The 25374-nt window shown below is 44.5% G+C and overlaps 1 pseudogene; it reads left to right on the forward strand.

The window, feature by feature from the left end:
* LOC123460685 overlaps positions 1-23782 on the forward strand; it is a 59349-nt pseudogene extending 35567 nt beyond the window's left edge.
* Positions 23783-25374: the final 1592 nt, after the last annotated feature.

The raw sequence follows: 25374 nt of genomic DNA on the forward strand, positions 1-25374 counted from the left end.
AACCTTACCCTGCTCCTTGGCTATACATTCCCATCCGCCCTTGCTCTATCTGGAGTTCAAATGAATCACTCTCCTGCTGAATACTCTTACTACAGTCCTTTCTATACTCAAGCCCAATTGCCCTGAACAAAGTCTTTCATTAACAACATATCATTAGCTTCATTTTGAGGATAGGCAACTTGACTCAAAGTGCTTAAAGTAACACGTTGGCAAAAAGTAAAACCATAATGCCCTCGTATCCCTTGAGTACTGAAGGATGCTGGATTAAATATCACTAAACTCACCTTAGCCCACCTTGAGCCCAGTTTACTAACCTTTGACAGCTAAGTTGGGACAAGAGAGCTCCAAAGACATTTATCACTTGTGAAACTTCTGTATCCAAATGACGCCACTTCCACTTGGTGGCTGTGTGTCCTTGGGCAAGCAACAGGACTTCACTCTACCTAGGCTTATTCGTGCATAAAGTGGGGCAGAATAACCAATTACTCCAGAGAAGAATAGCCAATTTAACCCAGAGAGGTGATTTATGTAGGACCCAGTCTACTTTCTAGTTCACTATCATCACCAAGAAATGTTGGCTGTAGGGGCTGGGAGATTGCTCAGTGGCTAAAAACACTTGCTTGTAAAGCCTGTCATCCCAGGATCAATTTTCTAGTCACTCACATTAGAACTAGATGCAAAAAATGGCACAAGTGTCTCGTGTTTCATTTGCAGCTGCAAAGAAACCCTGGCATGCCCCCCAACATGCAATTAAATAATTTTTTTTTTTGTTTCTTTTCCGAGTAGGGTCTCACTCTAGCCCAGGCTGACCTGGAATTCACCATGTAGTCTCCGAGTAGCCTGGAACTTACTGCCATCCTCCTACCTCTGCCTCCCACGTGCCGGGATTAAAGGCGTGCGCCACCACCCCCAGCTCTCAAGTAAACAAAAATTTTAAAAAGAAAATGTAATTGCTGGTCTTGTTGGTATGATTGCTTCACTAGGTCTCACAGGTGCTCTCACTTCAGGAGTGAGTGGGTTGCGGAGGACGCTGGTGAGAACTGATGGGAAGGAAGGTCTCTCGCGCTTCCTCAGAGCCTCACCTTCAGCGAGCTCCTCCGCACTATGACGAGCCTCTGGGAATTGTCCAGACTCGGGGTTTCTCCATAACCCCCAGGCTCCCTGACCCACAGGAGAGATGGAGAACCTGTGAGGAGAACAGCTTAGAACCCTGAGAGGGGAAAGACAATGAGCAGAGAGGGACGGAGGAAGGGTGTGGTCCGGGGAGGGCTGGAGATCGCAGTCCTCGGGCTGTGTGTGAAAGATGCAGGGGTGGGCGAGCTCCAGGCTGACTGTTGGAGGAGGCAAGATCACCCAGCTAGGAGATGTTTTTCCTTCAGTGGCTCAAGGGGCAGAAGTTCTGTGCCTCTGGTCAGTGGAGGTAAGAGAAGTTATGGGACTGTGTGCAGTGGAAAGGCATACTACTGCCCCCATGTGGGACTGAGCCAGGGCCCAGCCTAGGCACCGAGCAGCACTGCTCGAACCGGTTAAAGCGCTCCAGTGCGCTAGTGAACGAGGACTGACCCTGGATCAGAGTCCACGTAAGGACATCCTAGACGCGTAGAGGTTTCCACCTCAGGCCTCCAAGTAGAATTTACTTTGAATGCCTTGTTGTCTTTATGCTTTCTTAATGCTAGACATAAAATTTGTTTATACTTTGAATAAAAATGAGGGAAAGGGGTTGGAGAGATGGATTAGTGGCTAAGCCTAAGGACCCTGGTTCGAGGCTCGATTCCCCAGGACCCACGTTAGCCAGATGCGCAAGGGGGCACACGTGTCTGGAGTTCGTTTGCAGTGGCTGGAAGCCCTGGCGCGTCCATTCTCTCTCTCCTTCTCTCTGCCTCTTTGTCTGTCACTTTCAAATAAACATAAAACAAAAAAAATTTAGAAAAAAAAAATGAGGGAAAGGTTCTGTTGTGACTACTACAACAGAAAGGAGCACTGCCCGACGTGGAGAAGCTGCTTGGTGAGTGCTTCTTGGCTGCGTGAGTGTTGTGCACACAGACCAAACCCAAGTTCGAGGCATGGAAACCCTCTATCGGGTTGTAATTGGTTGGAGAGAGAATTAGTGGTAACTTGTGTATGTTTTTATCCTCTAAAGTTTTGTATTGTGGTAATAATTATAACAACAAGTAATTATAATCAAAAGGAAGTTAGCTTCAAAATGAACAAGTCATTTCCATATGAAGCAGAGTCCAGTTGCACAATTAGCGATTCAGCTGTGGGAGCCTGGTCTATGGGGTGTAGTTTTACATCTCTTGTAGGACGTCTATTTTCATGTCTGCTCTATCTTGTCAAAACAAAACAAAAAATCTTTCTGTGCCCTGAGCACTGCATGCAGGCCCGCTTGCTCCCTGAGTTAATTAGTGTGCAGTCTATAAAGTTTTGCAGAGGCTCCAGAGAGGCCATATTTTGTGGTAGTTAAGACAAGAAGCACTGCTCTGTCATTAAGACAGGACAGGGCCACTGGACTCATCAACTAGTGGCAGCAATGGTCCTGCACAGGGCCTGCAAGTGATGGCCAGTCAGCATTCGGCTATGGATGGTTGGGAGAGGCTTTTCAGCCTACATTCCTTGAGGAGCTAATAGCTGCTGAAGGAGAGGAGTGTCATTTTCTTTCATGGCATAGCTACTGGTAAGTGGTGGGAAGAAGGGGTACAGTGGACAGGGGATAAAGAAGGGTGATGTGGGGTACATGTGACCAACATGCAACATATATGCATGAAAATATCAAAAGTAAATATAAAAAATAAATACAAAAATTTAAAGCTAAACAGAATGAACACATCACCTAAGTGTTTTAAAATGGACTATTGATTCTGAAATTTTTTCTGCATGATATCTATTTTTTCAAAAAGCATTCTCGGGCTGGAGAGATGGCTTAGTGGTTAAGCGCTTGCCTGTGAAGCCTAAGGACCCCAGCTCGAGGCTGGGTTCCCCAGGTCCCACGTTAGCCAGATGCACAAGGGGGCGCACGCGTCTGGAGTTCGTTTGCAGAGGCTGGAAGCCCTGGCACGCCCATTCTCTCTCTCTCCCTCTATCTGTCTTTCTCTCTGTGTCTGTCGCTCTCAAATAAATAAATAAATAAATAAATAAATAAATGAAGCATTCTCTCCTGATGTTAAACACCATGTTGAAGACTAGATAAGTGGGCATGGAATAGGCCTTTGACTATAGACTGGCACCATTCTCAGGACTAACTATTAACCAACCAGTCATATTTAGATTGGAGGAACCCTCTCCTGAGCCTTCCTATTCATGTTCATGTACTTGGCCCCTAAATATTTACCCATTGTCTTCTAACCTCATAACCATTTAGGCTAAAACAATGCCTGCCAAGGGGACTATAGTCATTTGAGGGTTAAGCCAGAAAAGTTGGTCCCTGTGACAAGGTTCAGAGCTAAGATAGAATCTCTAGAGCCCTAGTTACCAGCTCTACTGTGGAGAAGGCACAGTTGCTATGGAGACAGGAATAGTGTCACTTAAAAAACACCACCCCTTCTTCAGCCCCTCAGAAACCCCTTTCATCCCAGGGTTGGTCTGAAGTTCTTGAGTTTTTGAGTAGTGAGCAGGTCTGAGAAATCCTAGTGCAGGAGATTCCTGGAATTCATCTCCACATCAGGAACTTCTTATTGAGAGTGGCCATGGGCTATGGATTTCATTTCTGGTTCTGCCACTAATTTATGTGGCACTCATTTCTGTTACTTCTTTTTTTTTTAATTTTTTGTTCAATTTTTATTTATTTATTTGAGAGTGACAGACACAGGGAGAAAGACAGATAGAGGGAGAGAGAGAGAATGGGCGCGCCAGGGCTTCCAGCCACTGCAAACGAACTCCAGACGCGTGCACCCCCTTGTGCATCTGGCTAACGTGGAACCTGGGGAACCGAGCCTTGAACCGGGGTCCTTAGGCTTCACAGGCAAGCACTTAGCCGCTAAGCCATTTCTCCAGCCCTTCTGTTACTTCTTTGTGTATGGAGGAGTCTAATATGTGGGTTCATATGTGTAGGGACACATGTGTGCACATGCATGTGGAGGACAGAGGTCAACATAGGATGTCTACCTTACTCTCACTACCTTGTTCTCACTAAATCTAGAGCTCACTGATTCAGCTAGACTGGCTGCCAGTAAGGTCCATGGATTCCTGTCTCCACCTTTCCAGAGCTGGGATTATAGGCACACACACACAACCATACCTGGCATGTTTGTGGGTGCTGGAGATCCAAACTCAGATCTTCATATTGTGAGGCAAGAACTGCACCTGGTGAACCATCTCCCCAGCCTCATTATCCCCACCTGGAAGCCTTACTTTATAAGGAGGTAAGAGGCCCCAGCTGTGGTGATTGCTCAATTATTTTAACTTACTTTCTTTCTTTCTTTCACCACAAAACATCAGGATTGTGTCTGTTGCAAAGCAAAGTTCTTGGTGAAGATGTCACATGTGTCACCAGTCTATCTCAGCCCCTGCATACTACCACCTCAGAGCTTTTATTTCAGGCAGGAGAGCTGGCACTTGACTCTGCGGCACTGAGCTTAGAGTCATGCTCCATCAGGATTGATTATGGGCCACTTGCGGAAGGAGGGACTGCCACTGCGAGCAAGGGTGGCTGCTCCCTGGTATCGGTGAGTTGGAGGGAGTGGTTGCATTTTGTTGTTGGGCTGTTTGTTTTAAAACATCTACATCCTGTTACACAGCTGGGGCATAAAATTAAGCTTTAGTTGTGGGATTTTGGTTTACTCATTTGCTGAAGTGGTCAGGAGTTTAACTGAGGTCAATGCCTTGCAGTCTTTAAAGAGATTCTAGCAGTTTCTAGCTACTAAGTCTGCTGGAGTATAAAGGGACTTAAAAACATTGACCCTACACAGTCTTGTTGTTTATGAGATAAATTCTTTTTTGTTTTACTTAAAAAATAATAACAAGCTTGTAAATGTTTATATGTTTTTATTTTGCACAGGCAGCTTTGACAGTGAGACTTTTGGTAGAAAAAAATTAAAGAAATAAATATGGTCACTTCCACAGCTGCAAGTCATTGATTTAGTCTCACTTGGGTAAAAGAGCAAAGAAAAAAACAGAAGAGGAAAAAAAGGCGATTAGTCTTATTGTAGAGAGGCTTCCCTGTCAGTTTCCCTAACATCTCCCTCATGTTGCTGCTCAGAGGATTTCACAGGTCTGGAAAGTATTTGATTGTAAATACAGAGAAAAAGTGTTCCCTGAAAAAAATATTTGAAAAGTTAATAACACCTCATGCTGTTTTCATGATGCACATCATATTTATTTGAGAAAACAAAATGAAAGTTGAGAAAAAAAATGAGAAAGTATTCCCTGGCCCAATGCAACTCATCTTGACACTGGTGTTTCTTGGCAGTCTTTTTTCTTGGTTTTCTTCTTCCCTTGATTTCATGCAGATGATGATGGGGTGTGCATGCTCTTGTGCCTGATCGTTCATAACAGATCACGCCATAGCGTTTATTAAAGCCTTGCTGGGTGCCAGGCTCGACCTGCCCCCCCAGTGTCTGTGTCAGCCTGACATGCTCACATGTCATCATAAGTTACACAGACATTATTGGTTGGTCTCTCTCTCTCTCTCTTTGACATCACATTATATGGAAACAGATGGATAAATTTCACCACACTGAAGGGTGTTTGAGGATGACCTCATTTCAGATATAGGCTCATGATATCCAAACTTCCCCATGGAAAGGCTGGGGTAGAGAGGAGCCCCATTCCTCCTCCACACAGAGTCAGTTCTGTGACTTCATTTTGAGGATCCCACTGGACTATAATCATACATTTACACTTAAAAGTATTTTATTGTTTATTTAAGAGAAAGAGCCAGGGCTGGAGAGATGGCTTAGTGGTTAAGCACTTGCCTGTGAAACCTACGGACCCCGTTCGAGGCTCAGTTCCCCAGGACCCACGTTAGCCAGATGCACAAGGGGGCGCGTGCATCTGGAGTTCGTTTACAGTGGCTGGAGGCCCTGGCGTGCCCATTCTCTCTCTCTGTCTCCTTCCCTCTTTCTCTCTCTCTCTGTCGCTCTCAAATAAACAAATAAAAAAATAAAAATATTAAAAAAAGAGAAAGAGCCAGATATATATATAGAGAGAATGGGTGTACCAAGGCCTCTGGCCACAGCAAACAAACTCCAGATGCATGCACCACCTTGTGCATCTGGTGTATATGGGTCTTGGGGAATTGAACCTGATTCCTTAGGCTTCCCCGGCAAGCACCCCAACCACTAAGCCATCTCTCCAGCACTCATTTATACTTTTTAAAGTTTTCTAGAATTCTGTGAATCAGAAAGCTCCTTTGGTTAATTATATTCCAAGATAATCCTCATTCCTTCCAGTGAGTACACATCAAAAGTTATTTGTGGGCTGGAGAGATGGCTTAGCAGTTAAGTGCTTGCCTGTAAAGCCGAAAGACCCCGATTCACTGCTCAATTCTCCAGGACCCACATAAGCCAGATGCACAAGGTGGCATATGCATCTGGAGTTCGTTTGCAGTGGCTGGAGGCCCTGGCATGCCCATTCTCTTTCTCTTACCTCTTTCTTTCTCTGTCTGTTGCTCTCAAATAAATAAAAATTTGCAGGATAGAAACTCAATGCCAGGAAGAGGTTTTTTTTTGTTGTTGTTATTTTGTTTTCTTGAAGTAGTGTCTCTCTCTAGCACAGACTAACTTGGAACTCACTCTGTAGCCCCAGGCTGGTTTCGAATTTACAGTGATCCTCCTACCTCTGCCTCCTAAATACTGGGATTAAAGGCATGCAAGGGAACTTGTGAAAGATGTCAGTGACAATGTTATAGATGTTTGAGGCACAAAGAAGAGATACACAGTGAAATTTACTATGACAATTGGCTGCGAGAGGAGTGTTGGGCAGATGTCCAGTGTACAGGCATTCGTCCTTCACAGCGATGAAATGGAAAACAAAGGGCCCATCTCTGATGCCAAGAGAGAGACAAGTCTCTGGCTTCAGCTGCCAGGGACATGCAAAACCAGCAGTGATGTCATATATGAGGCTGAACCAACATTTCTGTGGGCAGATAATTCATAGTGTCACCACACAATTGCTTTCATGTGGTAACTCTGTGACCTTTTGATTGAGACATGAATAGATATTTATGCCCCAAACAGCAGGACAATCATTGTGTGTATGAAGACTTTTCTACAACGAAGTTTAACGTTACTAAGGAAGGGTCTGTTTGGATTATTACAACTCTAAATCTGTCTCTTCAGATGGTGGCTGATGCAACAGGGAGTGAGCAGCAGCCCTCCCCTGTACCTCTGTCTCCCGAGTCAACAGCTTAGCTGAGCTGGGCACCTGTTCATGCTGGACAGATAAGTGAGCCACTCAGTGAGGCAGATCAGGAGGGAAAGGTCACTGAAGAAGAATGGCTGGGGCACTCTCTTCTCCCAGTGATTGCCTTTGTGCAGTAACCTGGGCCAAGGACTAGTTCCTGGGCACTCTCAGGATGAGAGTGCATCTGAGAGATGAAGTCGGAGGAGAGCACTGGAAGAGTGACAAGAGAGAGTTACAGGTCCAGAGATGGGAAACAGTTTGCTCAGGGTTGTCCAGGTAGCCATCATGGTCAGCAGCACTTAGGTGAAGGATACTTGGATCAGGCTTTGTTTTTAGCACTTTATTTGAATTCTGGCATTTCTATTAGATAGGCACATGTATCATCCCATTTGATTGATGGAGAAATTGAGGCACAGAGAGGCCAAGTGACCTGCCAAAGGTCACACAGCACATAGGACAGACAAAACCAGAACTGAAATCTGTCCATGTGGAGTCTGAGCATGAGCCTGACCATGGTGCTTGTTGCCTTCAGCACCAGCCAAGTCTGTGAATTCCAAGCTTGCTGCTGTTTCCAAGACATTGTCATAGTTCTTGGCACAAAAATGTCAAATATCATGCCAGTAATCTCATATATAAGGGATTTCAAAGATACACCTCTGGGGAGTCTATGATCTCAGCTATATTGCAGGAAATAAATTGCAGGAATTTTATGTCTTAAATTCAGATCACAAACATTCTATTAGCACTGGAGAAGAAGTACTAGTAAAATTTCATGTAATTAACTGAACATCTGTTTCCTGGAATTTAACAGCATTTCACAGAAGTATGGCTAGGCTTGCCAGCTCACTGAGAATACTAAGTCTACTTTCTAATGAAACTTTATTAGTTATAAAAGCTATAGAAATGAAGTAAATGGGTAAGCAGTCTGAATTTTACCTACTCTAAAAAAGAAAGAAATCAGACATTCTCTTATTTGCCCAACCCTAGAGCCATTGTATCTCCCTCCTCAGTGCAGTGCCAACAAGACACAGAGAGTTTGGACAAGGAAGTGGTATTTAGTGCACAAAGGGCGTTTAGCAGGGCTATGAGCATGGCCCTGCCTTTTACTTGCTTAGGGATTGAGGTGAAGTATCATGGCAGATTGACTACAAAGGGTGGTTGGTTCTTCGAAGCAGTTTGCAATGTGGTTTTGCAGGCAGCACCATAGAGTCTCTTACCTACCTCTTGAAACGTGACTATCTTGTCACTTACTTTAGCAATAAAATGTGGCAGAAGAGATGATGTGTCAGTTGTAAGCCTAAGGTCTTAAATCAAGACTTCTGGTCAGTTCTAATACCAGGAATCCTGGAACACGCCCACTCTTTCTTCTGCCCCTCTGCCTTGACATTAGATAATGATGAACTTCCACTGGGAGCTGAGGCAGCATGCCAAGCAGGTGGAACACTCCCAGGGAGGATATATGAGGGAGACACATGACAGGTTTGGGTGACATCATCGAAGCCCCTCCTTAGCTTAGTGTGGCTATTCAGCCAGCCCCGAGATTCTTGAGAAATAATAAATAGTTGTGGTTTTAAGACTAAATGTACATTTGATCTGATTTCTAGTATTTCCCAAACTTTATTCCATTTTCTGTTTAGAGAGGTTTAGAAGGGTTTAGAAGTGAGAAGTCCAGAGTTGCACAGGTTTGAATACACGCTCTACTCTGCCTTGGCCACACAATAGTTATGTCATAGTTAAGTCATAATGTCTCAGGTTCTAGGTACATGGCATGAGGCTTGTCATCTCTATCTGCAACGTTACTGTGAAGATGAGAGATGGTGTGTGTGCTGAGAATGTAGTACATGTTCAGTAAATAGGAGCTGCAATGGAGTAGTGGCTTAATTACCCTTTCTCTGGCCCCTCTCAGAGCCCTAGCTGGGATACACATCGCCTGCTCAGTGCCACATCATTCTCAATGGACTCCAGTATCACAGGTCCATTTCTAGTCCTTGTGGGTACCCAGCCTGATAGAAATGCCAGGGTGACCCACTTCATGCTCATGCCAGAAGAGAGCATCATCAAGGCCCTGTTGTAAGTAGGTCAGTGGGCGAGTTCCCTCCCCAGGCCCATGCTCTGCCAGCCTGTACCGGCTTCCACAAGATGGAGTGGCCCCTCCCCTTTGGTGCAGTTGTAGGTTTCCTCCGAGACCCTCAGGTGTTGCAGACTTTTTCCCTCCTACATTTCAGTAACAACCTGCTCCTCTGCGTATTTCCCCATGCTTGTTTGGAGACCTGCATAGGAAACTGAGACAATGGTGACTTAACTTTTACCAGAAATGGGGCATGAGCATTGATTAAGCCTCCTGTCTGCGCCTTGCAGGGAAGGTGCTTGTCCAGTGCTGAAACACAAGGCCATGCAAGAGCAAGCCTGGTGCCATCATTGTTTTTTTGCCAGATCAGAAGGTCCTCACTCAGCAGGGAAAGGAGAACTCAGAGGGAGGTGGGCGGATAGAACACATGACATACAAACTGACACAATATTTCCAAAATCAACAAACCAAGTCACAATCACTCACACTCGTGGAGCAGCGCAGTCCTGCCCGCTCTCTCGCGGCCTTGTCTCTGTGCTGCCTGCAGCAACTGTGAACAGCAGCAGCCCTGGTCAGCTGTACTGCTCACACAACTAGGTGACAGAGAGCAAACCCACATGCACCTCTCGGGTTCTGCCCCTCAGCGCTCTAGCTCCCTGTAATGCTGTCATTACTCCTCCATTTCTGACCATGACTAAGGCCTAACATTTTCCAAATTTTCCAAATGACATCCCTTCTAGGGGAGGGCAATTGAAATCTTCTCAACACAAAAGTGCTGCCATCCTATGCTTTATCTAAATAACTCATTAACATTGTAAATTCTTTTGCATTATCTACATTATAAATACTAAATATATTTTATATTCTTATTGCATGTGCATGTGTGATGTGCATGTATGTGTGCTTATGTGTGTTAGCACCTACATGTGCACCCGTGTGTGTATGTATGTGGAGGCCAGAGGTCATTGTTAGGTGTCTTCTATCACTCCCCACCTTATTCTTTGAGACGGGTTCTCTCACTGAACCTAGAGCTCCCTGGTTCAGCTGGACTAGCTGGCCAATGAGCCCCAGGGGTTCCCTGTCTACATTATCTAATATTGGGATTATAGGTATACTCCACCACACTTGGCATTTTACATGGGTGCTGGAGGTACAAACTCAAGTCCTTTTGCTTGCTGTGATAAGCATGTTATCCCCTAGACTCATATTTTACATTCTTTTTTAAAACATTGATTTATGAGACACAGAGAGAGAATATGAAAGAGAATGAGCATACCAGGACCTCCAACTACTGCAAACCAATTTCAGATGCATGTACTATTTGTGCATCTGGCTTTACACAGGTACGAGATCATCAAACCCAAGCTCTCGGACTTTGCAAGCAAGTTGCTTTAATGAATGAACCATCCCTCCAGACCCTCATATTCTGTATTCTTTATGTAACAGTAAGGTACTGTTTTAGCTTTTTCTAAAGTCAATGTTTCAGGAAGATCTCTCTTTTTCATTCCTGGAAACTTAAGGGATTTGCAGCATCTGGCTCCATCTAGAAGCTTTAAGCAGTATGGAAAATGTAGGGGATGAGTATGAGAAATGTGAAAAGGTTTTACTTGAGCCCCAAATGGATTTTGTCTTTTTGAGACAGGATTGTAGTGTACAGTCTAGGCTGGCCTAGAACTCAAGATCATTCTGTTTCAGTCTCCCGAGTACTGGGATTATAGGTGTGTGCCAATACATTTAGCAAGGGTGGGTTTTTAAACTGGCATTGTTGACTAGGGCTTCTCTAAACCAGTGCCCCAAATATTCTCTTCTGTGCTCATCATGATGGAAAGACATTATTAGGTAGGTTTCATGGCTGGAGGCTTTTGCTTCCCATGTGCACTGAGCTCATTTGCAGAGCAGGCAACAGGAAGCAGAAGTGGGAGCAAGTGGGGACAGGATAGCTGTGTGGGAGCTCAGCCATAGGGTTTGAAGATGAGATCTAGGGCCTCAGAATTATTGTAATGTTATGTGCTGACTTATGTCATCTGCTCAGCTATCTTCTTAGGGGCCTGGAAGTGATGTCCCACTGTTACCCAGGGAGCTCCTTCTCTCCACTCTGAAGGTCATACCTTTCACCCTCATTGTTGAGTCCACAGGGCCTGAAGCTGGAGCCTCTTCAGACCCTGCCTACCTTGCTGTCCAGAGCTGGTAGGCCCTTGCTAATGGGCTATTTATTCCAGAGAGCACTCTTGGAATCAACAGTTTGCAAAGCTAGCATGGGCAATAGCAGCACACTCAGGTCAGATAGAATCTAATCTCCCAGTCAGAGGTGAGGAGAACTATCATGGGAGCAGTTTTCTTTGGCACAAGTTTGAAACAAAGGAGAATATATTACAAGCAATCTTACAACTGTTTGGAACCATGGATGTGGAATCTGCTTAAGGAAAGAAAAGATGACATGAAAGCATGTCAGCATCTTGGGGGATTAGTTCATGTCTTTCCACAGAAGTCTTATAATGTAGGTGCCACTAAAGTCATCCCCTCCTTCTCACAGATGAGAACATGGAATCTCAGGGACAGTAAGTTACTTGCCAGCATGTGGCAGGCCTGGGATATAAACCCTTGAATGCTACACTTGATTCTGTGTGTGTGTGGTGCTGGGAATTGGACCAGGGCCTCATTCATGCTAGGCAACTACTCTACCACTAAAACCCAGCCCTGGTCTCTACACTTTTAAGTATCATCTGGACTCACCACCTGCACAATGTAGTAACTGAACCTTCTTTATGATTCTTTGATGTCAGGCACTGTGCTGAATAATTGACGTACAGTACTCCCACAGTTTCTGCAACATTCCCAGAGAGACGTATTATTGCTACTTGTATCAGTCAGGGTACTCTAGAGTAACAATCAATAGATTATTATATATCAAAGAGGGATGTATTAGATCAGTTTACACCATATAGCTAGGAAGTCCACTAATGTGTCTGTACATTGGAGAGGCTGAGAACCATGATGCTAGATGCCTCAGCAATCCCAATCTGATACTAAAAGCCTCGAGGAAACCTGGAGAGCCACTGGTCTTAAGTCCATGCTGGAAGGCCAAAGAAGCTGGGTCCCCATCTTAGCAATGACGGTGGCTGCAGGTTGGGCGCACTGCCAGCAAGGAGGGAAGGCGGCCTCGCAGGGCTCCTTCGCTTGGGACCACTTCATGGATAGGCTTCCACCAGAAGGGCTGCCCCCAGGGTGGGGAGGAGTCATCACTTCTCAGTCCTTCCTAGAAATGCCTCTTCCAGGATATCCCAAGAAGTGTATCTCTTTTTTTCCTTTTATTTATTATTTTTTTTTCTTTTTTGATTAATTAGTTTTGTATTCAGCGAATACAGTCAGTTTGGTACCTTTATTAGGCTCATCCATGACCTAACCTCTCCCCATTGGCCCCTCTTTGTTGAGGTATATGGGTCGTGCATTGTGGAGTTAGCCCACAGTTATGGGTAAGATAAATGTCTCTGCATATCATAACCCAGCATGTGGCTCCGACATTCTTTCCGCCCCCTCTTCCGCAAAGTTTCCCTGAGCCATGTTGGGTTCATTTGTGGTCTGCTTCAGTGATGAGGTGTTGGGGGCCTCTGAGGCTCTGGCTCTCTGATTTGGTAGGAGTTGATTTTTCTCTGAGTTGGTCTCCTTCCCCTTTGTGCTGGTATCCAGTTCATCAGGAAAACAGCACCCTTGCTTGTTTCACCAACTTTTCTTAGTTTCAGCCAGGGCCCTTTTGAGGTATGATGGGGTGGCTCTCTCCTTAGGATCTGCATCTATCTGAAAAAGAGAAGCAGCTTCTCCAATGGAGAGTAAGTTAGCACCAGGACAAATGAGATAACCCTTACTTTTTTAATAGAGAGTTTAATAGGTGTAGGCCCTCTTATAGCCCATGATTGATGGTATCTTGATATTGGAGAGTGGGCTTATGTTTGGATATGGTTCTGACTTGTTTTCCAGCTCCAGTTATGGGTCTCATACCACTGAAGAGATCAGTTAGCCAAATCAAGAGCAGTTGGTTCCTCACCATGGCTGTGTGCCACTATTGCACTTGGGTGGGCATCACAACAGGTTATTTGCTGCTAAGTAGGTTAGACCATGAGTTGCTTGGACCTTTATTGGTCATTTTCCCCCAGTCGCCCATGTAGCACCTTCTGACACTAGACGCGCTGACTGGGGACTGGTGTGTCTCTTTTTTGATCCCTGATTTGGTCAAGTTGAAAATCGAGGTGTAGCTGTCACATTGCTTCATTGCTTGGAGGTGTTAACTTGTGCATGCTGGCAAAGGGTTCTGAAGCCTCAGCTTAGTCCCTCCATTTTGCATAAACTGTGAAAAGCCCAGAACTAGTAAAGTGGTTCTGCAGAGAATTTCTCATGCATTCTAGACAATAAACAAACACAAACTCCATTTGTAGGAAAATCTTACAGGATTTGAGATCTGGGGCTATGTTGTATGGAGAAAAGCAAAGAAATGTGCACTTGAGGTCAGCAGGTCCAGGTCCAGGTTCAAGTCCACTACTGGCACTTAACATCCCAGCCTCACCTTCCAGTTTCCTCTTTTGAAAAAAAAAAAAAAAGGTATGCAGAAGACTAGGATTATTTCACATACAGGTTTTGTCTTAGCCCAAATCCTTTAGTTTTGTAGATAAGGAAGCTGAATCCTAACCAGGCCAAAACCAAAACAAAATTTTTAAAAAGCTCATTAGACAAGAAAACCAAACTAGTTCAATCCCAAGCCTATGGCTAGTTGGTCTTAAAAACAAGTCTTGTTGGTCATGGGTGCAAATACCTGTAATCCTAGGAGAGCCTGAATCAGGAGGATAGAGAATGGAAGTTGAGGCAAACCTTGAAAGCCATCGATCTTCCAGTCTGGCACTTGTGCTTGCTCTCTGGCATTCCCCAGAGCTTGTGCTGTGGGACTTGGATGCACTTACACTGCAGCTCGTGTATGGAATTATGAGCTGGGGAGCTTTGGATAAGACAAATGCTATTTCCCTTCAACCACCTATTATGCTCTTTAGTGCTATCCCTTCATCATGAAAGCATTTTATTTTATTTTTTTTTTTTTTGGTTTTTCGAGGTAGGGTCTCACTCTGGTCCAGGCTGACCTGGAATTAACTCTGTCATCTCAGGGTGGCCTTGAACTCATGGCAATCCTCCTACCTCTGCCTCCCAAGTGCTGGGATTAAAGGCGTGCGCCACCACGCCCGGCCTCATGAAAGCATTTTAAAAGAACAACTAAAAAGTAGCTAAATTGGAGAGATTTCTCTTTTTACAATCTGTTGTGCTTCTTTGGAAGATGTCACTCCATATGATGATGTGACCAGAGATAAAGGAAGGCATAATGAAGTCCTCAGGCCAATATGGTCTCTCCTGAGGCAGGAATGGTGTATTAGGAAAGGGAACCACTGAATAAGAGATCCAGTAGTAGGGCTAGGGAGGTAGGTTGATGGCAAAGCTCTAATGCACTTGCTGAGCAAGTTTTAGGACCTGAGTTTGGTTGCCCAGTGCCTACATAAATACCAGGATAGCATGACAACTGAGTTGTAATTCCAACACTCAGAAGGTGGAAGTGGGATCCCCAGGATGTGTGGGCTAAATGGATTAGCCAAACAAGCAAGCTCTGGGTTCAAGGGAAAACCCTGTCTTGATAAATAAGGTGAATAGTAATCAAGAAGACACTTGAATGGAAGGGAGGAGGGTACTTAATAGGTTGATATTGTATATATGTAAGTACAATGATTGAGATGGGGAGGTAATATGATGGAGAATGGAATTTCAAGGGGAAAGTGTGGGGGGGAATTACCATGGGATATTTTTTTTATAATCATGGAAAATGCTAATAAAAATTTAAAAGTCTTTAGGATTGAAATAAGAAGAAGACACTTGATGTCTACCTCTGACTTCTATGTGCACACATATGCATGTGTACTCCCCCAAACATATGCCCACACACATGAGAATATATATACACACATGCACATGTGATGGTTAAGGTGTCAACTTGGTCTATTTAGTAATTCACAGACATTCCTTTTGGGTGGGTCTCCCAGGTTGCTTCTAGGAAGGATTAACTAAAGAAGGAAGTCCTTACCCCAGGGTGAGCCCATCCCCCAGAGTGGGTGACCCTTCTCAGAGGGGGACTTTTATAAGGAAGCTCTGGATGAAAAGAGCCTCCCACTTTCCTTCCACTTGGCTGCCTTCTAGCATGAGCTGAAGATCAGCGTCAACTGAAGACCAGCAGGAAGCCTCCAGGCCTTCAGTGCTGGATTGGGACTACTGAAGCATCTAGCCAAATGGACTGAGCAGCTATTGGGTTCCTTGATTCTCAGGCCTGCAACTGCTATTGGACTGCCATAAACTAATCCAGTAATTTCCCCTTTTAATATAATTCATTTTAGCGGTTCTGTTCCTTGAGAAAACACTGACTAATACAGATTGTGGTACCAAGAGTGGTTCTAGAGAAACAGAACTCTAAGGATGGATTTCTCTTGTACACTTGGTGTTCTAAGGGGCTGGCTCTCCAATTTCAGTGCTACTAAAGGCCCTGCTGGTAATAAAGACAGCAGTTTTACTTTACTTTATGGAGAGCGCTTTTACTGGTAATAAGGTGGGCACTAATATTCCACAGTGCTAACTATTTAAAGAACTTCATGAGATAGATGTATTTGGTGATCCTGAGTCATGTCTTGTGAGGAGCAAGAAATTTAGTGACTCTGCATCTAAAACATTTGAATATTTGTGGAAAAGTAAATGAAACAACCTCTGGTGAACAGACCTTAGGGACACCATCATAGGCCACTTAGACATCTGACATTGTCCAGGAGCTATAAGAGAATAAAGATTAACACAGAGCAGTAACTACAAGCCTGAGGGCACGATTCCAGTAAAGACATCTGATGTTAGTCTTGCCCTGAGGTCAAGGTGGCCTGGTACTCCATATGAGCTTCATCTGAAGTTTGGTCTCACCCTTATCTGGTGCTTCCTCTGCCCAAATTCTGCTTTTGTAAATCATGCTTGCTTATTCTTGCAAAAGATAATGGGGGGTGGGGGTGACTAAAGAATGAGGGATAGGTCATTGTAAAGGAATGTGGCTTTCGCCTTTAAAAACTCACTGTAGAGATAGGATGGGGCTGCTCTCCTCCTTACTGTGAGGGGACAGATGCTGGCTGGCTTGATAAAGACTCTCCTTTTAAAATTTTTATTCAGGTGGTCTTTGCTCCTTTCTGGTCTGTAACTCACTACATTTGGAGGCCTCCGTGAGATATATTCTTCTCACCAAACTGACCCCTGAATCTGGTATCAGAGTCTTGATTTCTTGGGATTCCTACATCAGGTGAAGACCCTAGAGGGTGGCTGCTGAGAGATATCCCTCAGCCCCAGTGACGTTCTCTAGACCCTGACAGGAAGGAGTGGCAGTCAGAGCACATCAACCCCATGAGCGGAGAGTCATCTAGTCTGAAAACTTCTGGAGGTAAGGGGGATTCAAAGGAAGGCTGGATGCAGCACTACTTCCTGAATCCCAGGTGGTGGTGAGACATCACCCTGACCCCTGGTCTGTCTGTTTCAGTCCTGTGTGGCTCTATGTGTCATTGTCTTTCTGTTTAGTGTTTTGTCTGTTTGTGCTTACCATTTTTGGATCCTTCTAGGAAACCAGCTGCAGAATCAAAACTCCACAATGGGACAGACGAGCTCCACATCTAGCCCATTGCCATGTGTCCTTAATAACTTTTCATTCTTCCAACAGTGGGCATCTGACACAGGGCATCCACATGCCCTCAGGGAATTAGGCATCAGCCAAGTGGTATAAATTCATCACACCAGAGTCCAGAGGACAGTGTCCTCAGCCAAGTGTAGCACCTAACAGGTCATCAAAGGGTCCCCTCCAAGTCAAGCTCTGGAGGACAACTGCCCTTGACAAGGAAACTACAACCCTGTGCCAGTCACTCCAGAAGCTGACTAGCCTATGCAGGGCAGAAGCTTGAGGAATTCAATGTGAGATTTAAGAAGTCCACCAGTCCTGTTGGTGTTTGTTGTTTCTGGTTGGGAAAGTTACATGTTGGAACATAAGAGATTATGACTGGGAAGAGAAGGGAAATATAATGGAAAAGCTGAAAGCTGTACTGATGCACTAAGTCACTATAAGAGTTAACTTCTAAGGAGATGAACTTATCTCTGTCAGTAGCTGAAGGAATTCCAAAGAGAGAACTGTTTTAGGGGGACCCAAAGGGATGATAAGAGGAAAGGACAGTTTAAGACTAAAATAGGATAAAATAGAACTCATAGTTAGGGAAACCCAATAGCATGATTCATAAGTATGCTTTGAAAAATTGTTTTGAATCATATAGACTATACAAGCTAACATCCTGCTTCTGTAAACCAGCTGCTCATTTGCTTGTATGAAAATTTGTTTTCTTGGTTACCCTGGCTCATCACTCCAATTATTGCCATCTTTAGACCCATCATTCTGTTACGTTTGTTTGTTTGTTTTTGTTTTTCGAGGTAGGGTTTCATTCTAGCCCAGGCTGACCTGGAATTTACTATGGAGTCTCAGGGTGCCTCTGCCTCCTGAGTGCTGGGATTAAAGCTGTGTGCCACCACGCCCTGCATTCTGTTACTTTTATGATTGATTGTAGACCCCTGCATTTTAAATGCTCTGATCAAGTTTATCTAACAGAAAATTTCCTCAGTAAAATTAATGGTTCTCAGGAACAAATATGAGCCTATGGTAACTGACGAGTCTAGGATTTGACTCAGTTACTAAAACCAATGCAAAATGGAACAACCTCTGGTGAACAGAGCTAAAAGAAGCCATCTTAGGCCACTCAGCCATTTTATGCTCCAGGAGCTATAAGAAGTAAAGATTAACACAGAACAGTAACTACAAGCCTGAGGACATGATTCTAGTAAAGACATCTGATGTTAGTCTTTCCCTGAGGTCAAGGTGTCCTGGTACTCCATATAAACTTCATCTGGTGTTTGGTCTCACCCTTATCTGGTGCTTCCTCTGCCCAAATTCTGTTTTTGGCAATCATGCTTGCTTGCTCTTGCAAAAGATAATTGGGAGCTGGGTGTGGTGGCCCACACCTTTAATCTCAGCATTTGGAAGGCAGAGGTAGAAGGATCACTGTGAATTCAAGGCCACCCTGAGACTACATAGTAAATTCCAGGTCACCCAGGACCAGAGTGAAACCCTACCTCGAAATTTTTTTAAAAAAGAAAAAAGAGAAGATAATAGGGGGTGGGTGACTGAAGAATGAGGGGTATGTTATTGTAAAGGAGTGTTTTTTGCTTTTAAAAATTAATTGTAGAGATAGGACAGGGCTGCTCTTCTCCTTGCTGAGAGGGGACAGATGCTGGCCAGCTTAATAAAGACTCTCCTTTTTAATTTTTTTCAGGTGGTCTTCTGTTCATTTCTTGTCTGGGACTTGCTACATAAGATGAATGATGATGCTGGTTTGTTGTTTGTAGCATCTCTAGGTAAACTATTAAGGGAATAGCAGAAGCTCAGAAAGGAAAATTCCAAGCTTTAGACCCACATACATGATCTGAAGATTTCTAAGGGTGCCCTGGAACAGTTTCCTTTCTAGCCAGAACAGAGCTCAAATTGCAGAAAACGGAACCCAGGCTCTCATTGTAGGAATGGCTAACTTGTAACATAAACTCAAATCCCAGCTTCACAAGCTATCAGAAGTTAAAGTGAAGCCATTGATTGGACAAGTGTGTGATTTTGTGACTAGGGGTGGGGATGTGTGGGAAGACCCTGAAGAATCTAGGGACATTGAACTGTCAGATTCTGAAGAAGTTGTTTTGCATGAGAATGTGTCCTCCCCTCCTTTAGGGGCAGTTGCATCCCCACCCCCACACCCTGAAGTCTTGCCCTCTCCACCCTTGCCTGAGGGAATTAATCCTTTCTCTGAGGAATCAGCAGTAGATGCTGATGTTCCTCAGTTCCCACCCATCTTTGCCTCTAGGCCTATAACTAAGCTAGGCAGGCCCCTAAAGGTGAGATAGAAATTGTAACACCAGAGAAGGTGAGGTGTCCCTTAAAGAGCTTCAGGAGTTTTCTAACTTGTACAAGCAGAAGCATGCGAAATATGTGTGGGAATGGATTTTAAGGGTGTGGGATGATGGTGGAAGGAATATAAGATTAGATCAGGCTGAAGTTATTGAAATGGGCCCACTGAGCAGAGATTTTAGATTTAACACTGCAGCTCATGCAGTTGCAAGGGCTGCCAAGAGTTTCTTTGATTGGTTGGCTGAAGTATGGATCCAAAGATGCCCTACTGTGAATGAGCTCGAGCTGCCTGATATCCCTTGACTCAATGAAGGGATTAAAAGGCTCAGAGAACTTGGAAGGCTGGAGTGGATTTGCCATGTAAACTCATCTTTGCCCCCACAATGGGAGCATCCAGAAGATGTGCCTTTCACTAAGACTGTAAGAAACAGATTTTTGATGGGAGCTCCAGCATACTTAAAGTTACTAGTATTTGCCAACATATGTAAAGAAGACATCACAGTGAGAGCCACAGTTGCTATATTAGGTGACTTAGATGCAGTGGGTTTAACTGGATCTCAAGGTAACAAGGGCCAAGTGGCAGGGCTGAATTGCCAAAGACAAGGTGAGCATATTTACCATAATATACAGCATATGCAAAACATGCACATAAAAGTATGACTTGTGTAGACCTTTGGTACAGGCTGATTAATCATGGTGCTCCCAGAAGTCAAATAGATAAGAAGCTTACTGAGTTCCTGCTTGATCTGTATAAGAAGAAAAGTTCCAGACCAAAGGAATAAAAGGCCACTTTGAATTTATAGCAACAGAGAATCAAGGCCTCTTAGTCAGTTTCCAGACTTGAGCCAGTTTACAGATCCTGAGCCCATTGATTGAAGGGGTGACCAGGTCCTCTCAAGGAACAACCCCCAAAAGTTTCAGTATTAAACTTGTTCCTATCTTTTCCTCAGAGGAACCTACGGCCTTTTGCTAGGGTAACTGTCTACTGGGGAAAAGGAAATAATCAGACTTTTGGGGGCCTACTGGACACAGGCTCTGAATTGACATCGATTTCAGGAGACCCCAAACAGCATCATGGCTTTCCAGCTAAAGTAGGTGCATATAGAGGTCAGGTAATCAACAGAGTTTTGGCAAATTTTAGGCTGACAGTGGGTTCTTGAATTCATCCTGTAGTTATTTCCCCAGTTTCAGAGTGCTTAATTAGGATAGATATACTTAGGAGTTGGCAGAACCCCCACACTGGTTCCCTGACTTGTGGAGTGAGGGCTATTATGGTTGGAAAGGCCAAATGGAAGCCACTGCAGCTCCCACCACTGGAGAAAATAGTGAATCAAAAAAGTATCACATCCCTGGAGGGACTGCAGAAATTTAATGCCACTATATATAAGGTATGCAGGGTGGTTGTTCCCACCACATCTCCCTGTTCATAAGACAGATGGATCCTGGAGAATGACAGTGGATTATTGGAAACTTAATCAGGTGGTGACTCCAACTGCAGCTGCTCTACCAGACGTGGTGACTTTACTTGAGCAGATTAACACATTTCCTGGTACCTGGTATGCTGCTATAGATCTTGAAAATGCTGTCTTCTCCATACCTGTCCATAAGGACCAACAGAAGCAATTTGCCTTTAGCTAGCAAGGTCAGCAGTACACCTTTACTGTTTTACTTCAAGGTAATATTAACTCTCCAGCCTTGTGTCATAGCTTAGTTTGCAGGGATCTTGATTTTCTGTCCTTTCCATAAGTTGGTCCATTATATTGATGACATTATGCTGATTGGATTGAATGAGCAGGAGGTGGTAACCACTCTAGAACTGCTGGTACATCATATACACATCAGGGGATGGGAAATAAATCCATCCAAAATTCAAGGACCTTCCACCTCAGTGAAATTTCTAGGAGTAAAGTGGTGTGGGGAATGCAGGGGTATTCCTTCTAAGGTGAAGGATAAATTGTTGCATCTGGTCCCTCCTCCCACTAAGAAAAAAGCACAACGTCTAGTGGGCCTATTTGATTTTGGACCACCACATTTCTCCTTTGGGTGTCTTACTCTGTCCCTTATACAGAATGACTTAGAAAGCTATTAGTTTTCAGTGGGGCCCAGAACAGAGAAGGCTCTTCAACAGGCCCAGGCTGCTATGCAGGCTGCTCTGCCCCTTGGGCCATGTGATCCAGCAGATCTGATGGCACTTGAGGTGTCAGTGGCAGATAGGGATGTGGTTTGGAGCCTTTGGCAGGCCCCCATAGGTGTATCACAGTGGAGGCCATTGGGATTTTGGAGCAAGGCCCTGCTATCGTCTGCAGACAATTATTCTCCCTTTGAGAGACAGCTCTTGGCCTGCTATTGGGCCTTAGTGGAAACTGAACATTTGACAATGTACCATCAAGTCACTATGTGACTTAAGCTGCCCATTATTAGCTGGGTGTTATCTGACCCACCAGGTCATAAAGTTGGACGTGCACAGCAGCAGTCCATCATCAAGTGGAAGTGGTATATTCATGATCGGGCTCAAGCAGGCCCTGAAGGCACCAGTAGGTTACATGAGGAAGTTGCCCAAATGCCTATGGTTTCTACTCCTGTAACAATGCCTTCTGTCCCCAAGTATGCACTTATGGCATCATGGGGTGTGCCCTATGACTGAGGAGGAGAGGACAAGGGTATGGCTTACAAATGGTTCAGCACATTATGCAGGCACCTCCCAGAAGTGGACATCTTCAGCATTATAGCCCCTTTCTGGGAAAACTCTGAAGGACTGTGATGAAGGGAAGCCTTCACAATGGGCAGAATTTCAGGCAGTGCACATGGTTGTGCATTTTGCTTGGAAAGAAAAATGGGCAGGTGTGCAGTTATACACTGATTTATGGGCTGTGGCCAATGGTTTGGCTGGATAGTCCAGGACTTGGAAATAGTACATTTGGAAAATTAATGAGAAGGACATTTGGGGAAGGTGTATATGGATAGAACTCTCTGAATGGGCAAAGGATATAATGATACTTGTGTCACATGTTAATGCTCATCAGAAGGTGACCTCATCAGAGTATGACTTTAATAATCTAGTAGATAAGCTGATCCGTTCTGTGGTTGTTAACCTCTTTCCTCAGCCACCCCTGTCATTGCCCAGTGGGCCCATGAACAAAGTGGCCATGGTGGCAGGGATGCAGGTTATGCATGAGCTCCACAACATGGACTTCCACCAACTAAGGCTGACCTAGCTATGGCTGCTGCTGAGTGCCAAATCTGCCAATAGTAGAGACCAACTCTTTGCCCCCAATATGGTAGCATTCCTCAGGGTGACCAGCCAGCAACTTGGTGGCAGGTTGACTACATTGGACCACTTCCATCATAGAAAGGGCAGTGTTTTGTCCTTACTGAAATAGGCACGTATTCTGGGTATGCATTTGCCTTTCCTGCACATAGTGCTTCTGCCAAAACCACCATCTGTGGGCTTATAGAATCCATTATCCACTGTCATGGTGTCCCACACAACATTGCTTCTGACCAAGGAACTCACTTCACAGCCAAGGAAGTCCAGGAGTGGGCTTATAATCATGGAATTCACTGGTCTTACCATGTGCCCCACTACCCTGAAGCAACTGGCTTATAAAATGGTGGAATGGCTTTTTAAAGAAACAGCTACAGTACCAACTAGGTGGCAATAGCTTGGAGGGCTGGGGGGTGTCCTCCAGCAGGCTGCATATGCTCTGAATCAGTGTCCTATATATGGTACTGTTTCCCATATAGTCTGGATTCATGGGTCCAGGAATCATGGGGTGGAAATGGGAATGGTCCCACTTGCCATTCATTTCAAGTAATCCATTAGCCAAATTTTTGCTTCCTGTTCCTGCAACCTTATGCTCTGCTGGCCTAGAGGTCTTGGTACCAGAGGGGGTGTGCTTTTGTTAGGAGGCACAAAGAACATTCCATTGGACTGGAAACTAAGATCTCCTGGCCACTTTGGGCTCCTGATGCCCTCCAGTCAGCAGGCTAAGAAAGGAGTTACAGTGGTACCAGGGGTGATTGATCCAGACTACCAGGGGGAAATTGGACTCTCCACAATGGAGGTAAGGAAGAGTATATCTGGAGTGCAGGAGATCCTTTAGGGCATCTCTTAGTGTTACCATGCCCTATTACCAAAGTCAATGGACAACTGCAACAACCCAGTAGAGGTAATATGATAAATGGCCCAGATCCTTCAGGAATGAAGGTATGGCTCACCCCCAGATAAAGAACCAAGACCAGCTGAGGTGCTTACTGAAGGTGGAGGAAATACAGAATGAGTAGTAGAAGAAGAAGGTAGTTACAAATACTAACTAAGGCCATGTGACCAGTTACAAAACTGAGGACTGTAATAGCAATGTTTCTGTCCTACCTTGATACAGAGTGTTTGTACATATCTACACCAATATTAAAACTATATCACTAGATAACTGTTGAATTTATATTAGAGACCACGCATTCCTCAAGGAACCTTGCTTTGTAGTTTTGATGTTGTCCAAACTGACTGGGGAACTTGAGCAAGTTTCTCACACTTCTCAAAGAAAGGAAAAACCTAGTTCCTATGCATTGTGTATTATGATCAGATGCATGAAAGACCCCTTCTGCATGCCACATCTAGACATTGGATTACAGCTGCTGATGGACATGGGAAGGAGCTCACAATGCAGGGCATCATAGAGCAGGAGATGGGGAGCAAATGTCTCTGGCTAAAGCATGCACTCATTGGATCCACTCTAATGAACTTATAAAATCCTAATCATCCCTCAAAAGCCCCACAACTACATTGAATTTCTACCCTCTTCATACACCACTCATACTAAATTTCAACACAGGAGCCCTCAAGGAACCCAGGCGGTCATATCCAAGCCTCACCAGAGCATGGCCGTGCTGCTCCCAGGGAGCTCCAGCAGCTGCTCTTCAGTGGGTGGAGAGTAGAGGGGATATCTTTGTGTTCCTCATAGTCACAACCATATCTAATTGTCAAAGTTGTATTTTCCTGGACTGGAGAGATGGTAGTGGTTAAGGCACTTGCCAGCAAAGCTAAAGGACCCAGGTTCAGTTCCCCAGGATCCATGTAAGCCATATGCATAAGGAAATTCATGCATCTGGAGTTAGTTTGTAGCAGCTAGAGGCCCTAGAGTGCCTGTTTTCTCTCCCTTCCTCTCCCTCTCCCTCCCTCTCTCTCTCTCTCTCTCCTTCTTCCTTTATCTTAAACAAATAAATAAATAATATATATTAAAAATTTCTAGTGTCCTTTACCTGCCCTTGAAAGGCATGTCACAGCCATGTTTCATGCAATTTCCAATATCTGCCTTTTTGATTTAGACAGAGGCTGAACATCTTTGCCCTTGTGGGAAAACAGATCACCATAATCAGTTGTTTTTTTTCTTCCTCAAAACGTTTATTTCCTGTACACACATGTGTGTATGCATGTTTATGTGCATGTGTATGTGGACACATGTATGTGCAGGTATGCATGCATGTGTTTGTGAACATATGAAAGCCAGAGGACACCCTCCAGTGTCTCTTCAGGTTGACCACCCACCTCTTTTTGAGACAGGACTCCTCATTGGCCTGAAGCTCATCAATTAGGCTAGACTAGCTGGCCAGTGAGCTCCAGGCATCCATCTACCTCTGCTTCCCTGTCACTGGGATTACAGGAGTATGCCACCATGCCTGGCATCTTTATAGATATATATATATTTTTTAAAGAGAGAGAAAGAGGCAGATAGAGAGAAAGAGAAATGGGTACACCAGGGCCTTCACCTTCTGCAAATGAACTCCAGATGCATGCACCACCTTGTGCATTTGGCTTATGTGGGTCTTGGAGAATCAGACCTAGGTCCTTTGGCTTTGCAGGCAGCTGCCTTAACCACAAAGCATCTCTTCAGTTCCATGCTTGGCATCTTATATGAGTACTGAGGATCAAACGCAG

The sequence above is a fragment of the Jaculus jaculus genome, chromosome 5 (genome assembly GCF_020740685.1).
Source record: "Jaculus jaculus isolate mJacJac1 chromosome 5, mJacJac1.mat.Y.cur, whole genome shotgun sequence".
Lineage (NCBI taxonomy): Eukaryota > Metazoa > Chordata > Mammalia > Rodentia > Dipodidae > Jaculus > Jaculus jaculus.